Source organism: Miscanthus floridulus, unplaced genomic scaffold (genome assembly GCF_019320115.1).
Source record: "Miscanthus floridulus cultivar M001 unplaced genomic scaffold, ASM1932011v1 fs_518_1_2, whole genome shotgun sequence".
NCBI lineage: Eukaryota > Viridiplantae > Streptophyta > Magnoliopsida > Poales > Poaceae > Miscanthus > Miscanthus floridulus.
The window spans coordinates 1-14,507 of NW_027096866.1; the positions used below are offsets into that span (position 1 = coordinate 1).

At 51.4% G+C, this 14,507-nt stretch overlaps 1 pseudogene; it reads left to right on the forward strand.

Annotated features, from left to right (window-relative positions):
• Positions 1 to 1,701: 1,701 nt before the first annotated feature.
• LOC136532060 (protein FAR1-RELATED SEQUENCE 5-like) lies at positions 1,702 to 14,152 on the forward strand (annotated as a pseudogene).
• Positions 14,153 to 14,507: the final 355 nt, after the last annotated feature.

Genomic DNA, 14,507 nt, shown 5'->3' on the forward strand with positions numbered 1-14,507 from the left:
GCGTTGCAGTGAACTTTGACTGAAGCTGTGTATCCATCGTGTCAGCTTGCTATATGTTTTGTCTTCAGCTTGGCACTAATTTTGGAATATGCATGTTTTTGCCTGGCTAATTGGTTTTTCAAAGAGATTTCAGTTCTAAAATTCTATTGGTCATGGCATTGTGTTGCTCCTTCTCTGAGTAGCTCGTGTTGCTGGTTAGCTTTTATAAGTATTTTGTATATGTCTCAGAAGCTTCGACTTGTGCTTTCTCACATGCTTTTCTCTAAATTGGTTCCTTCCATTTTATCTTGATGGAGTGCTTTGTCAACAAGGGGGAGAGTGAGTAGCGCACAAATTCATTTTTGCAGGGGGAGTTTGATTTCGTTTTTGCTGAGACTTAGCATGCTTGTTTTGAGGGGTTGAGGGGGAGTGTTGCTGAAATTGTTGAGTTTTGCTGCTCCCATGTCTTTGGGGATCAAGATTGTTTCTCTTTCTTTCTTTTTATTTTTTTTTTGTTCCAATAAATTTGTGCGGTGTGGTGTTGTCAATGCACTCATCAAGGGGGAGATTGAGATGCCGGTGTGCTAGCACCTTGGTGATGAGCGATTGACAACACGGTGTGCGTGTGATGTATCTCTCGGCAGGTTGTGGTTGTAGGTGACAGGTGGAGACAAGGTACATGCGGCGACGAGTGAAGAACGAGGATAGGATACCGTGCCGAAGAACCGTGGGGGCGGAGAAGGGCGGATCGAGGCTTGCGTTCGAGGGACAGTCGATCGTGTGGTGTACGTCTACTGTACCTGGCTACATGGTGGGAGGACGTCGAGGGAGGTTTCCAGATTACGCCACAAAATCCGGGGTTCGCTGGTTGAGCCACAAAGCCATGCATCGTACCGGGACGCTCGTGCGGCGTGCGTTGGCCGAAGATGGAAATTCTGGCGATCGCGATACGATTTCGTATGGTCGTGCGGCGACATCGCGAGGATCACATCGTGGAGATGGAGGGATCGCGGACATCGCGGAATTTGCCATGGAGGACATAATTGGAATTTACGCCCCTACGTTGGATTTATTTAGCGTAGGGGGTTATGTGACAAAAGGTCGTGCCATCCTTTGGAGATATAAATATGTGGCACCTAGGGTTGAGAAGGGTGGGACGTTTTGGACTCCCGGCGAGTTACTATTCACACGTGAACAGTACCTGTGAACAGTACTCATGCCCCGGGGTTCCACGGTTCAGTATTCCTCTCTCCGATCTAGCCTAGGGTTTGAATTCTAGTGAGAGGTTTTGTTGATCTCTCCGATTAAGAGAGGGAGGATGTTCGGGCGGAGGCTAGATGCACTTTTGTAAGTTCAATTACTCAATTTAATCTTTCATCTATAATAATTGATCTTGTGCATCTCGATTTGTTCTTTACAATTCTCGTTAGCATCTGACATAGTCTACTTGTTTTATTTTTATCTCAAGATCCGTAAGTCAGATTGACGTGATTCCAGTTAGGTTAGTTTCGTAATTTCATCTAGTTTAATCTGACAAATTTTTAGGTCGATTGGAGTTACGGATTTTCGTCCACATCAGGTTTACTAGGTATATAGAGTTCTGTCTAGATTTAAAAAACGTGATTTAGTCAGGTTTTGTGTTTAGGGGAAGGGTTATAAATTTTTGGCTTCCGTGACCATTCACCCCCCCCCCCCCTCTGGTCGCCCGTTTTGATCCTTCAGCTGCAAAGGCGTTCTACAACGAGTACGCCAGGCGGCTCAGCTTCCCCTTCCGTGTCGGCAGGCCTCGGCGGTCCAAGGGCACGGAGGAGGTTGTCGTTATGAAGAGGTTCGTTTGCTCCAAGGAAGGGATGTACAAGAAGAAACAGACCTCGCCGGACGAGGCGACAAGGAAGCATGAGAGGATGTCTATGCGGGAAGGTTGCAACGCCATGATGGAGGTGGTTCGGGAGGCGGACCACTGGGTTGTCTCCAAGCTTGAGAAGGCTCACAACCATGACCTGGGAACTTGTAGTGCCAAGGTTAGGTACCTGCGTGTGAGAGGTTTGCTTGGTGGCTCTGATAAGGCCGCGATGGTGGGGCCTGACGAGATGGCATTTCTCAGGCAGAATGTCCTTGGGGAAGGAGGAGATGCGCAGGGCCTTCTTGATTATCTCAAGAAGATGCAAGCCAACGACCCTGCGTTCTGCCATGCTATACAGGTTGACAAGAATGGCTGTGTGGTGAGTGTTTTCTAGGCTGATGCTAGGGCCAAAGCAGCTTATCAGCATTTCGGGGATGCTACAACGTTCGACACGACGTACAAGAAGAACAAGTATATGATGCCCTTTGTTACTTTCTCAGGAGTCAACCATCATCTGCAGCCTGTTGTTTTTGGATGTTTGTTGCTTATGGAAGAGACTGAGTTCTCGTTTATATTGTTAGCTAATCCACTGCTTTCCTTGTGTGAACACAGCAAGGGAAGGCGGCGCCGCACTGGCCCCCTGCTATGACACTGTAGCGCTGCAGGTGCAGGCGCTGCACCGCTCACCTACAGCACTGTAGGAACAGGCAGTGGTCGGCACAGAGTCAACCTTGTCAGGTTATCTAGTTATTGTGGCAGCATGTGCGCTACACTAGGACTAGATAAGAGTTGTATAAATAGACATACACGGCAACTCAGTAAAGAGACTTCAGATTTACCATCTCACAGACAGGGCTTCTGGTGTCTTGTATTGTGCGTGCTTGCTCTGTTCTCCCTTCTTCTTCTAGCTCTAGCCATAGCGTGTGGGTACGGACAATATCTTGTTCATGGTCGGCACGGCTAGTGGGTGCTCGGCAACACTAGCGGGTGCTCGACAAGATCGGTGGAGTGGTCCACTCGCCTAAGCCGGTGATCCAGTAGGCCAACAAGTGGTATTAGAGCTCTTGAGTGTCGTCGCCAGTCTAACCGATGGCGACAACAGGCGGTTCTGAGTTGGGCGACAGCAGTGGCACTATTGTGGCTGCCCAGCCATGAGAGGAGGTGGTTGTTCGCACGGTGCGGGAGGTCAGCGAGACCAGTTGGTCGACGCTGACTCGCACCAACTCTGGAGAGTGGTCGGTGACCATGAAGGTCAAGCTCAGAGCCCGACGACTCTAGAATGCTATTGACAAGGGCACCGACAATGAGGAGGATGGCATGTTAGCGTTCGAGGCTATCCTCGCTGCTGTACTGGTGGAGTACAGGGAGCCATTGGGGACGAAGGGCTCGGCTAAGGAGGCATGGGATGCTATTGCGATGATGTGCGTCGGTTCCGACTACGCAAAGAAGGCGACGGCCCAGCTTCTGAAGCAGGAGTACGTCCTCCTCAAGTTTAAGGACGGTGAAATGGTGGAGGACTTCTCCCTCCGCCTATAGACGCTCATCAGCAAGCTAAAGAGCCACAACGTCACCATCGACGAAGAGGAGGCGGTCTCCAAGTACCTCCACTCTGTTCCGGCAAAGTACATCCAGATCGCTCTGTCCATAGAGACGATGTTGGACTTGTCCACCCTCGCCAATGAGGATGTGACAGGCAGTCTGCGGGCGGTGGACGAGCGGCTGGAGCAGGCGACAGTAACGAAGGACAGCGGGAAACTCCTGCTGATGGAAGAGGAGTGGGCTGCTCGGAGGAACTCCGGGAAGGCAGCCTCCTCTAGTCGCGGTGGCAAGGGCAAGCACCGCGGCAAGGCTTCTTTGGAGAAGAAACAAGTCAACCCCAACGCCTGTCGGTGTTGTGGGAAGATGGGCCATTGGACACGAGAGTGCCCAAATCGCAAGCAGGAGAAAAAGGCTCAGGCTCACCTAGCAAAAGCCGATGATGAGGATGAGGCCACTATCCTGATGGCGACATTCTGTGCACTGCACGACGTCAAGGCCAAGGAGAGGGAAGAGACGACGATGGTGGAAGGACCTGGGAAGGCCCTGAAGACCGTCAACCTCGACAAACCATGCGCCCAAGTTCACCTTGGGCATGTGGGCGCCGGCTAGGAGCAGCGGTGGTATCTGGACTCTGGTGCCAACAACCACATGACGGGCTCCAAGGAATCCTTCTTCGAGCTCGACGACGATGTTACTAGTACGGTGAAGTTTGGTGATGGCTCAAGGGTGGCTATCCAAGGGCGCGGCACCATCATCTTCAGATGCTAGAACGGGGAGCACCGTGCGCTAACGGATATATACTACATCTCGCAGCTGTGTTCCAGCATCATCAGCATTGGTCAGCTGGATGAGTGCGGCAGCGAGGTTCTGATCAAGGACGGCGTCCTGAGGATCAGCGACCGGGAGCAGCGACTTCTTGCTAAGGTGAAGAGGTCCCTGAACCGGTTGTACCTGCTCGACCTGAAGGTAGAGCAGCCGGTGTGCCTGGCGGCAAGGCACTCTGAGGAACCGTGGATGTGGCATGCCCGGTTCGGACATCTCAGCTTCGACGTGCTTGGTCGGCTAGGGCAGATGGTCCGAGGGCTACCCCACATCAAGCACGGAGGCGAGCTGTGCGACAGCTGCCTGGCCGGGAAGCAGAGGAGGCTACCTTTCCCAAAGGCGGCCAAGTATCGCGCGAAGGAAGCTCTCGAGCTCGTTCATGGCGACCTCTGTGGGCCGATCACGCCTGCTACATGCGGTGGTCAGTGGTACTTTCTCCTACTCATGGACGATTGCAGTCGCTACATATGGCTGCAACTCCTGACGAGCAAGGATGAAGCGGCGGCGGCGATCAAGAAGTTCAAGACACGCGCGGAGGCCGAGAGCGGCAAGAAGCTCCGCGTGCTGAGGATAGATCACGGTGGTGAATTCACTTCGATGGAGCTCGATGCGTACTGCGCAGACCAGGGTGTGGGGCAACACCACACCGCGCCGTACTCACCACAACAGAATGGCATGGTGGAGAGGCGGAACCAGACGGTGGTCGGCATGGCCCGATCCATGATGAAGGCCAAAGGGATGCCGACAAAGTTCTGGGGAGAGGCGGTGACCACGGCGATGTTCATCCTCAACCGCACTCCGACCAAGGCCTTGATGGGTAAGACGTTGTTCGAAGCTTGGTACGGGTACAAGCCAAACGTGTCATTCCTCTAGACATTCGGTTGCATCGGCCACGTCAAGAAGACGAAGCCGAACCTCACCAAGCTAGAGGACAGGAGCACACCGATGGTGTTCCTGGGCTACACGGAGGGTACCAAGGCATACCGACTCTACGACCCATGCGGAGACAAAGTGCTTGTCTCGCACGACGTCGTGTTCGACGAGAAGGCGGCTTGGGACTAGAGCAGTCCGAGCACGAGGGAAGCTGGCGGCTTCACCAGCACCTTCATTGTCGAGCACTTGGTCATCCACGGCGGTGGAGACGCTGCGGAACAGGTGCCAAGCACTCTAGGAGGAGAGCTGAGCACTCTGGTGGTAGAGTCGAGCACTTCTGGGGCAGTGCCGAGCACTTCGGGAGGGATGCTGAGCACTCCAGGAGGAGTGTCGTGCACTTCTAGAGAGATGCCGAGCACGCCAGGAGTGGAGCCAGGAGGGTCTGAAGAGGTGGCGACCACTTCGGAACAGGTGCCAAGCACTCCCATGGTGAAGCCAAGACGTCTTGCAGTGGTGCCGACCACTCCAAGACTGAGGCTGGACACTCCTACAGTGTAGCCAAACACTGCAGGAGTAATGACGAGCCGTCCAGAAGTGGTGCCGAGCACTTCAGGTGCTATGCAGGGCACTCCGGCGGAACAGGGAACTCCATCGACGCCGATCGAGTTCGCCTCACCTCCAAGTGACATCACTGAGTTCATGGATGCCTACCACGAAGGTGAGGAGTTGAGGTTCCATAGGCTGGACGACATCATCGGCAGCATAGGTCCCTCGGGTCTGGTGGGTAGGCTACTCAACGACGCAGAGCTGCTACTCGTTAGTGCAGAGGAACCACCCACGTTCGCGCTAGCCGAGCGCGATGGAAACTGGCGACGGGCGATGCTGGAGGAGATGAAGGCGATCAAGGAAAACGAGACTTGACAGCTCATCGATCCACCTCCAGGATGCTGTCCGATCAGCCTGAAGTGGGTGTACAAGGTCAAAAGGGACGAGCTCGGCGCCATTGTCAAGCACAAGGCGCGCCTCGTCACCCGAGGCTTTGTACAGCGCAAAGGCATCGACTTTGAGGAGGTCTTTGCACCAGTAGCACGCATAGAGTCGGTCCATTTGCTACTTGCCTTGGCAGCAGCAAAGGACTGGCGCATCCATCACTTGGACGTTAAATCGGCCTTCCTCAACGGTGAGCTAGCAGAAACGGTCTTCGTCAGGCAACCTCCAGGGTTCGCCATCAAGGGAGAGGACCACAGGGTGCTCCGACTACGCAAGGCGCTCTATGGGCTGCGGCAAGCCCCTCGAGCATGGAATGCCAAGCTTGATGCCACGCTGGGCGAGCTTGGGTTTCAACGGCGTGCAACTGAGCACACGCTCTACACGCGACGACGGGCGGAGGAGGAGCTCGTGGTCGGCGTGTATGTGGATGACTTAATCGTCACCGGCGCGCACACGGAGGACATCAACAGCTTCAAGCGCGAGATGGCAGCTCGTTTTCGAATGAGCGATCTCGGCGCACTCTCCTACTACCTCGGTATCGAGGTGAGACAGGGGAAGGAGGAACTCACGCTCGGTCAGAGTGCATATGCCTCCAAGCTATTGGAGAGGAGCGGCATGGTGGAGTGCAAGCCATGCGTGACTCCAATGGAGGAGCGACTGAAGCTGACGAAGGCCAGCACTGCGGCGAAAGTGGATGCAACACTCTACCGGAGCATCGTCGGTGGTCTACGCTACCTAGTCCACACGAGGCCGAACATTGCGTTCGCCGTGGGCTACGTCAGTCGCTTCATGGAAGATCCTAGAGAGGATCACTGGGCGGTGGTGAAGCGGCTACTATGCTACGTAAAGGGGATGGTGAATCATGGGATCATCTTCCCAAAGACCGGCAGGAGTAGGCTGCAGCTCATGGTGTTCAGCGATGCAGACATGGCGGGGGACATCGACGGACGACGGAGCACCTCTGGCGTGCTCGTCTTCCTCAGGTCGGCCCCAATTTCATGGCTGTCGCTGAAATAGAAGGTGGTAGCGCTATCTACGTGCAGAGGCAGAGTACGTAGCAGCGGCCACAGCGACGTGCTAATTTGTGTGGCTACGCCGGCTGCTGGGCGAGCTTACCGGCGTGGAAGCTCACCCACCAGCACTGATGGTGGACAACCAGCCCGCCATCGCCCTCGTGAAGAATCCGGTTCTACACGACCGGAGTAAACACATCGACGTGAAGTTCCACTTCCTCAGGGATTGTGTCGATGGACGGCAGATCGTCATCGAGTTCGTCAAAACTGATCTGCAGCTCACGGACGTCCTCACCAAGCCGCTCGGATGACTTCGACTCACGGAGCTGAAGGAGATGATCGACATTGAGGGGGTACAAGGTTTAGCAGTAGGATTAGGGGAAGATTGTTAGCTAATCCACTACTTTCCTTGTATGAACACAGTAAGGGAAGGCGGCGCCGCACTGGCCCCCTGCTGTGACACTGTAGCGCTGCAGGTGCAGGCGCCGCACCGCTCACCTATAGCACTGTAGGAACAGGCAGTGGCTGGCGCAGAGTCAGCCCTGTCAGGTTATCTAGTTACTGTGGCAGCATGTGCGATGCACTAGGACTAGATAAGAGTTGTATAAATAGACATACACGGCAACTCAATAAAGAGAGTTCAGATTTGCCATCTCACAGACAGGGCTTCTGGTGTCTTGTATTGTGCGTGCTTGCTCTGTTCTCCCTTCTTCTTCTAGCTCTAGCCATAGCATGTGGGTACGGACAACATCCTGTTCGTGGTCGGCACGGCTAGTGGGTGCTCGGCAACACTAGCGGGTGCTCGACAAGATCGGCGGAGTGGTTCACTCGCCTGAGCCGATGATCCAGTGGGCCAACATATATGGCTATTTGAAACATGGTTAGCGACAATGGGAGGTGTTGCCATGCTCATTGGTCACTGACCAAAACAGGGCCATGAAGGCTGCCATTGGGAAGGTTTTTTCAAATTCCTGTCACCGTTTCTGTAAGTGGAATATTTTGAGTAGAACCAAGCAAAAGCTGACCCATACATACTCAGAGCATGCAACCCTAAGAGACGAACTTGAGAGCTGTGTTCTTGAGTCTAAAACTATCTCGACATTCGAAACAACTTGGATGTCAATCATTGATAGATATGACTTGAGGAAGAATTCATGGTGTTATGGCAAGTGGAGCCACCCCAGGGGCCCATGTGGTACTGTAGCGCGTGACTGTAGCGCATGAATAGTACCAGGTTAGATTAGATTGGTTTGGTTTGTTAGGAAAGAGATAAATTAGATTGATTCGGTTAGGATATTACTTAGGGGTCAAGTAAGTTGTCTCTATAAAAGAGACCATCATGTATCAGTTAGGGTCAAGCAAGAAGCAACAATTAAGTTGCTGGCTTCCCCTGTGAACCAGCCGTTCCGGCCTCCAGCCTCCCTCGTGTGAACAGTACCCGCGAGTACTGTAGTGGCCATCTCTCCCTCAGATCTCTCTCCCTCTCAATCCTAGCAACCACATAACATCTGGTATCAGAGATCTCTAGTTCGATCATGTCCACCCCCTGCCATCAGCGCCAGCTCCGTTGGCCGCGTTGGGGTTGTCGTCTGCATCCTCGGGAGCGCCCCTGACGTTGGAATCTTTGGCCGCCGACGTGGCTGCGATTGCCCGCGGCATGGCGGCCATGCAGGCGACCCTGGCCGCCCTCATCCCACCACCTCTCCCTCCACAACAGCCGGCACCACCACCACCTCCACAGTCGTGGCAGCTGCAAGCGATCTTCCCCTATGGCATGCCCCAGACCAGCGGGACGGGGGTGTCCCTCCACTTGCTGCGGTCCCAGGGCGTTCCCATCCAGCAGATCAAGTTCCCGCCGTCGCCTTCACCGCTTCCGGCTTGGATCACCGGTTCGTCGAAACCCATCTACACGGTGCCCAGTACCCAGCCGCTCCTACCGCCGCTTCCGGCCACCAGGGCTGTCTTGGCTCCTAGCGGCGCCCCGGCTCCGGGCGTCTTCTACAGCAGGGTGGACGCCCCCTGTTCCACGGCGGCAACCTGATGCCGACGCTCTCCGCCGCGTCGCCCTCGATGGACAGCACGGGTGCGGCACCCTCGGCCGCCACACAGGCCCCGTTGGAGTTTGCCACATCACCAATGAAGGCTCCGGCTGCCATAACTCCGGTAGTCTCATCACCAGCTTCGCCAACAACCCCGCCAGCACTAGTGTCACTAACGCAGGCGATCATCCATGCACCAACATTGGCGGACATGGTGCCTTTGTCGCTGCCTCTACGAGCCACAGCACCGATCCCTCGAGCAGGGCCGTGGTTGTTTGCATGCGCTTATTCTCCGCCGGATCAGCAGCAGGCCTTCAAAGCTCCATCGGTCGCTTGGAGTATGCCTCCAGCACAACCCCGCTCGGCTGCACCCATAGCGGGGGTGGCTGCTCGTGGAGGGCACCATCGACTCCACGTGCAGGCGCTCCATGGATTCGATCCGGGCATATTCGATTCCACGCAGATCAGATGGAGCAGCCAAGTTTGGCACCTCGCGGAGGAAGCAGGTCTGCCATGGCGATCTTCTTTGGACCACAAGGTCTTCCGCTCTAGTAATCGCCACAGCTCGAGGATGAGCTGTCTTCGAGGGGTGGAGTAGTGTTATGGCAAGTGGAGCCGCCCCAGGGGCCCACATGGTACTGCAGCGCGTGACTGTAGCACATGAATAGTACCGGATTAGATTAGATTGGTTTGGTTTGTTAGGAAAGAGATAAATTAGATTGATTCGGTTAGGATATTACTTAGGGGTCAAGTAAGTTGTCTCTATAAAAGAGACCATCATGTATCAGTTAGGGTTAAGCAAGAAGCAACAATTAAGTTGCTGGCTTCCTATGGGAGCCAGCCATTCCGGCCTCCAGCCTCCCTTGCATGAACAGTACCCACGGGTACTGTAGTGGCCGCCTCTCCCTTGGATCTCTCTCCCTCTCAATCCTAGCAACCACATAACACATGGTTTCAAGCAATATACAATATCCGCCAAAAGTGGGTTCCTTTGTACCTGATGGATACATTCTTTGTAGAAACATCTCCCACATGGAAATTGGAAACCATGAATGATTTCTATAAGAAATATTTCAATTAAAAAACAATGCTTGAAGTTTTTCTTAATCAGTTTGATTTGAGCTTGGCAAGCCGGTACGAGGATGAAGCAAAAGCAGATATGGATGCCTACTTAAATAAGGCAACTACAAAAACTGCATCACTAATAGAAAAACTGGCAGCAAGCACCTATACCAAAGCAGTCTTCAGTAAGTTTCAGGAGGAATTTACAGAGTCTCTGGGGTTTATCATTCAGAAGACTGCAGATGGCTGCATAAGTAAATACAGCATCACAAAAGATGAAGATTCATCGGACACTTTCTATGTGACTTACGATGCTTCCAATAAGATGGCAAACTGTAGTTGCAAGTACTTTGAATTCTCAGGTATATTGTGCCGTCATATTCTTGGAGTATACATAATAGTTGATCAGCGAACACTTCCAACTGAATATTTTATGAAACGCTGGACAAGGAAGGCAAGAGATGATGATGTTTTGTTAGAAGATAGTAACAACAATACTCATGATGAGGATGCTTCTCAGTCCACCACAAGCCGCTACAATGCCCTATGTGCTGATGCCATCAGATGTGCTGAGAAAGGAGGATCAGAGGCAGTATATAAAGCAGCAAAAGATATCTTACAGAAGGCATATGAAGAGATTATTGCTTATGAAAGAAATCCTGGCCGGGGATCTCAAAGGGATGCTATAAACATCAACGAGGATGTCACGATAGATGATGCGATGAATGATCAATCTATGCCAGATTCTGGATGAAAGGTACGCCTAATGTTAAACTGTAAATTCTTCAGGAGAATCATTTCTTCTCAGCATTATTCTGTGCTATGAGTGCAAGGACAGTAGATGGTACTTATGACAGAAGTTGTATTGTGTATTTAACCTGTTGAGATGAGAAGAGTGTCTCATTAAAAATTACCATATATTTTCCTATTTTTTACTCCTAGTGCCAACTAAATGGAATAATAGAGCATCCATTCTGATCTACATATAGTCTTTTATATAATTTCTTTGATCAAAAGCTACACAGGAAGAATGAGACATAATGGTTTCCCTTTCAGGTGACTAATCTACTAGGCCAGTTTCTTGACTCCACTTGGTCTCCGATCTAATCATGTTTTTGTGATCTCTTTGGGGATGGAAATGTGATTTAGCAGCATTATTAGCTGCCATGATTGGCATGCAATACCTATTTTGGATTGGGTAGCAGAGAACAGCCCAACTACATTTGGACATTTCAACATGAAATGATTCCCATGAGAAGGTAAATGTTAATTATTACAGTATTATTAGGCTATTAGCAGTATCCAATATTACTGTGCCACATTAAAGTTTCCTGAGCAATGATAATATTCTAATTTTCAGAAATCAGAATGTCCTCCACCTGACTTTAGGAGACAAGGACAATTTAGTTTGAAGATGCTTGATCATTTCTGTGATGAAGTCAGTCACTTCAACTGACAGCCTTTATGGTGCTGCCTGTAGCCCTGTATGGCTGAAGATACTAAATGTGAGCATGTGAATGTCATTATTTGCTCCTTAGGTTTTAGATTTTTTTTTATTTAGGAAAGTACATCCGTGGTGGTCCCTCAACTCTTCCTGTGGTTTAGTTACTTAGGGGGTGTTTGGTTGAGCTGTGGCTGTGGGAAAAAGCTGCTATGGGCTGTGAGCTGTGAGAAAGCTGCTGTGGGCTGTGAGCTGTAGAAAAGCTGAAAGTTGTTTGGTTAAACAAGTATAAAATATATCTTCTATCTTTATCTCTCTTAAAACAACTATGGAAGAGCTTTTTATTCCACCAATTTCGAAAAGCAGAAAGCCAAAAGGCAAAAGCAGGGTCAAACCAGCTTTCAAAAATGAACTACGGAAAAGCAGCTGCTTCTGAAAAAGCAGCCCTTTTGGTTGAGCTTTTGGCTTTTGGGGCCAAAAGCTAAAGCCAAAAGCTCAACCAAACACCCCCTTAATGTGCAACCTGTTGATCATATGTCCCCAAAATGTGAAAATCAGTACAGAACTTCATAATAAGGTATTTATGGGTGGTTTTGGGTAATCTGTCAACCACTTCATTAACCATAACATTTAGTTGAAACCACATGTCAGTACACTTTCTAAATTCTAAGCACACAAGAAAAAGGTTAATAATGATAATTAACCTTGCAGGCGGGGCAGGTCGTGGACCGTCCACCAGCCACTAAGCTGGCCACCAAGCTATTAAGCGGGCTATGCGAGAGTCCGCCAGCCGCAAGGCAATCGCCGCGAACGGCCAGTGGGACTAGCGGGTAAGCCCACTAACATCCGCAAGCGTCCACAGGTAGGATGGCGTCTTCCTTCTTCAGACCCGCTCCCACCGATCCGGCGCGTCCCCGTTGACCCGCGCCAGCACGCACTCGAACATCTTGTTCTCCTCCACCGTCCACGCCTCGGTCCCGGCCCGCTGGTCCGGCAGGAACCATCTGCCCGCCTGCCCCGCGAAGTAGGACGGCGGCAGCTACCGAAGAGGACGGCGATGTCCTTGGAGTTGAGCGACTTGACGCTGAAGAAGGTCTTCACGTCCACGATGTTGGAGTCCGGCCCCGGTCTCCACGTCGTACCACGGCCTAATCCATGGATGCGATGCGTGCGAGCGCTTACCTGCACGAAGCAGTCGTGGTAGTGCATCCGGAGCAGCGGCCGCCGCCGCTCCCTCCACATCAAGAACCGGCGGGGAGCAGTGGACGCATCGACAGACGACAGATGCCAAAGCAGCCGCGGGGTACAGGAGGACGACCGCGAGCGCGACGGCAACGAGCGAGGCGACTACCCCAGGACGACGGGGTGGTCGACGGGCAGTACAAGCGCGAGGCGGAGCTCGGCAGAAGAAGGGGGCGGCGGCGGCGACGCTACCGCGCTAGACCATCGCAGAGACAGAGAGAATGCGGGTTATCGCGGGTTTGTCCTCTCGCCCAGTGGGCTTTGCGCAGTGGACAATATTAATACTTTGCAGCTGAGCCACATGGGCCACAAAAAGCATTCTCGAGGGGTGGCTATGCGGGCTCGTAGAAGAACCCGCCCCGCCTGCAATCTGAATGATAATCAGACTGTCTATTTGTCCAACATATGAAGGCACAACGATGTTGCCTTTGTGCTTGAATATATGGAGAACGGAAAGAAACTGTAACTAAGAAGCATTCATGTAGTATAAGTATTTAGCGGTCCACTCAAGGCTTTAAACACTTGTACCACTTGGCACTCGCTTAGTCAGTCTTAATGAATGTTTGTTACCTTTCTACTCTAATCATGTTGTCAAAACTATTTTTCAGCAAAGTAAGAGTTGCTGGATATTTATTTTTCTGGTGAATGGTTTCTAAAAATTTGCATCAGTTTTGCTGGGTCTATGTTGGAGCCTGAATGCCTGTTCCATTAAATTAAAGTCAATTAAGTATCTTGTATATATGTTTTACAGGATAAACTCTGACATGGCAACAATGTGGTGTCAGAACATCGCAACTCGCAAGCAACTGGGGTTTGGTAAAGTTGATAGCAGAAAAGCATCCGAATCCCAAACTTTCTTCCCCCAGACCTCCACTCGATGAAGAATTGCTGGGTCTGATGAGTTCAGTGCAACTTGAATGAACTCCAGGACGTATAGAAACTGAGTTTTGATTAGGTTTCTGTGCTACTTGAATTGACACGTCCAGCCGTCCAGGACCTTAGATGGCATGGCTATGGAAACCGAGTTTTAGTGGAGGCCAGCAGCCGACAGCTATGGTGATAGCAGCCCATACCATTGCAGCAGCAAGCAAACCCAGGCAAAATGCATGTGTGGATGTTACTGGCGAAATGAGATTGTGGAGATTTCTTTGCAGTCTTTGAGAACGGCATGGTGACATCTGGTGGTGTTTGTAAGCAAACAAGAAACTGTAGAAATATTCCCCGACAGTTGCCGATGAGGAAAAAAAAATAACATCACATAGTTTCTCCACTGCGTTTGCGTGGAAGAAGTCTGCTGAAAAGATCACAAATACATGCATCCCAATTTCTTTATCTGTGTGCGTGGCGTGACAACAACATATAACAGAGCTTATAGAAAGTAAAAAACACGTCTTTTCTTCATCTGGAATGCTGGAACACTAAATACTGAATTCTGTACATTGTCTCAGATTCGGCTGTCTGTATATTGTGGTCCCAAATTGAGCACCGTCTACCACTTGTGTGATGCTCTTCCACTTCGGGCTCCTCGGGACAGTGAGACATTCATTTGGGCTTTGTCATCTTCATCGCAAACGGGCTGTTTGGTTTGGTGCCGGTGAAGGCCTGACCAAATTTTGAGGTGTCTACAAAATTTGGCCACCATTTAGTTCTCTGCAAGTTTTGTC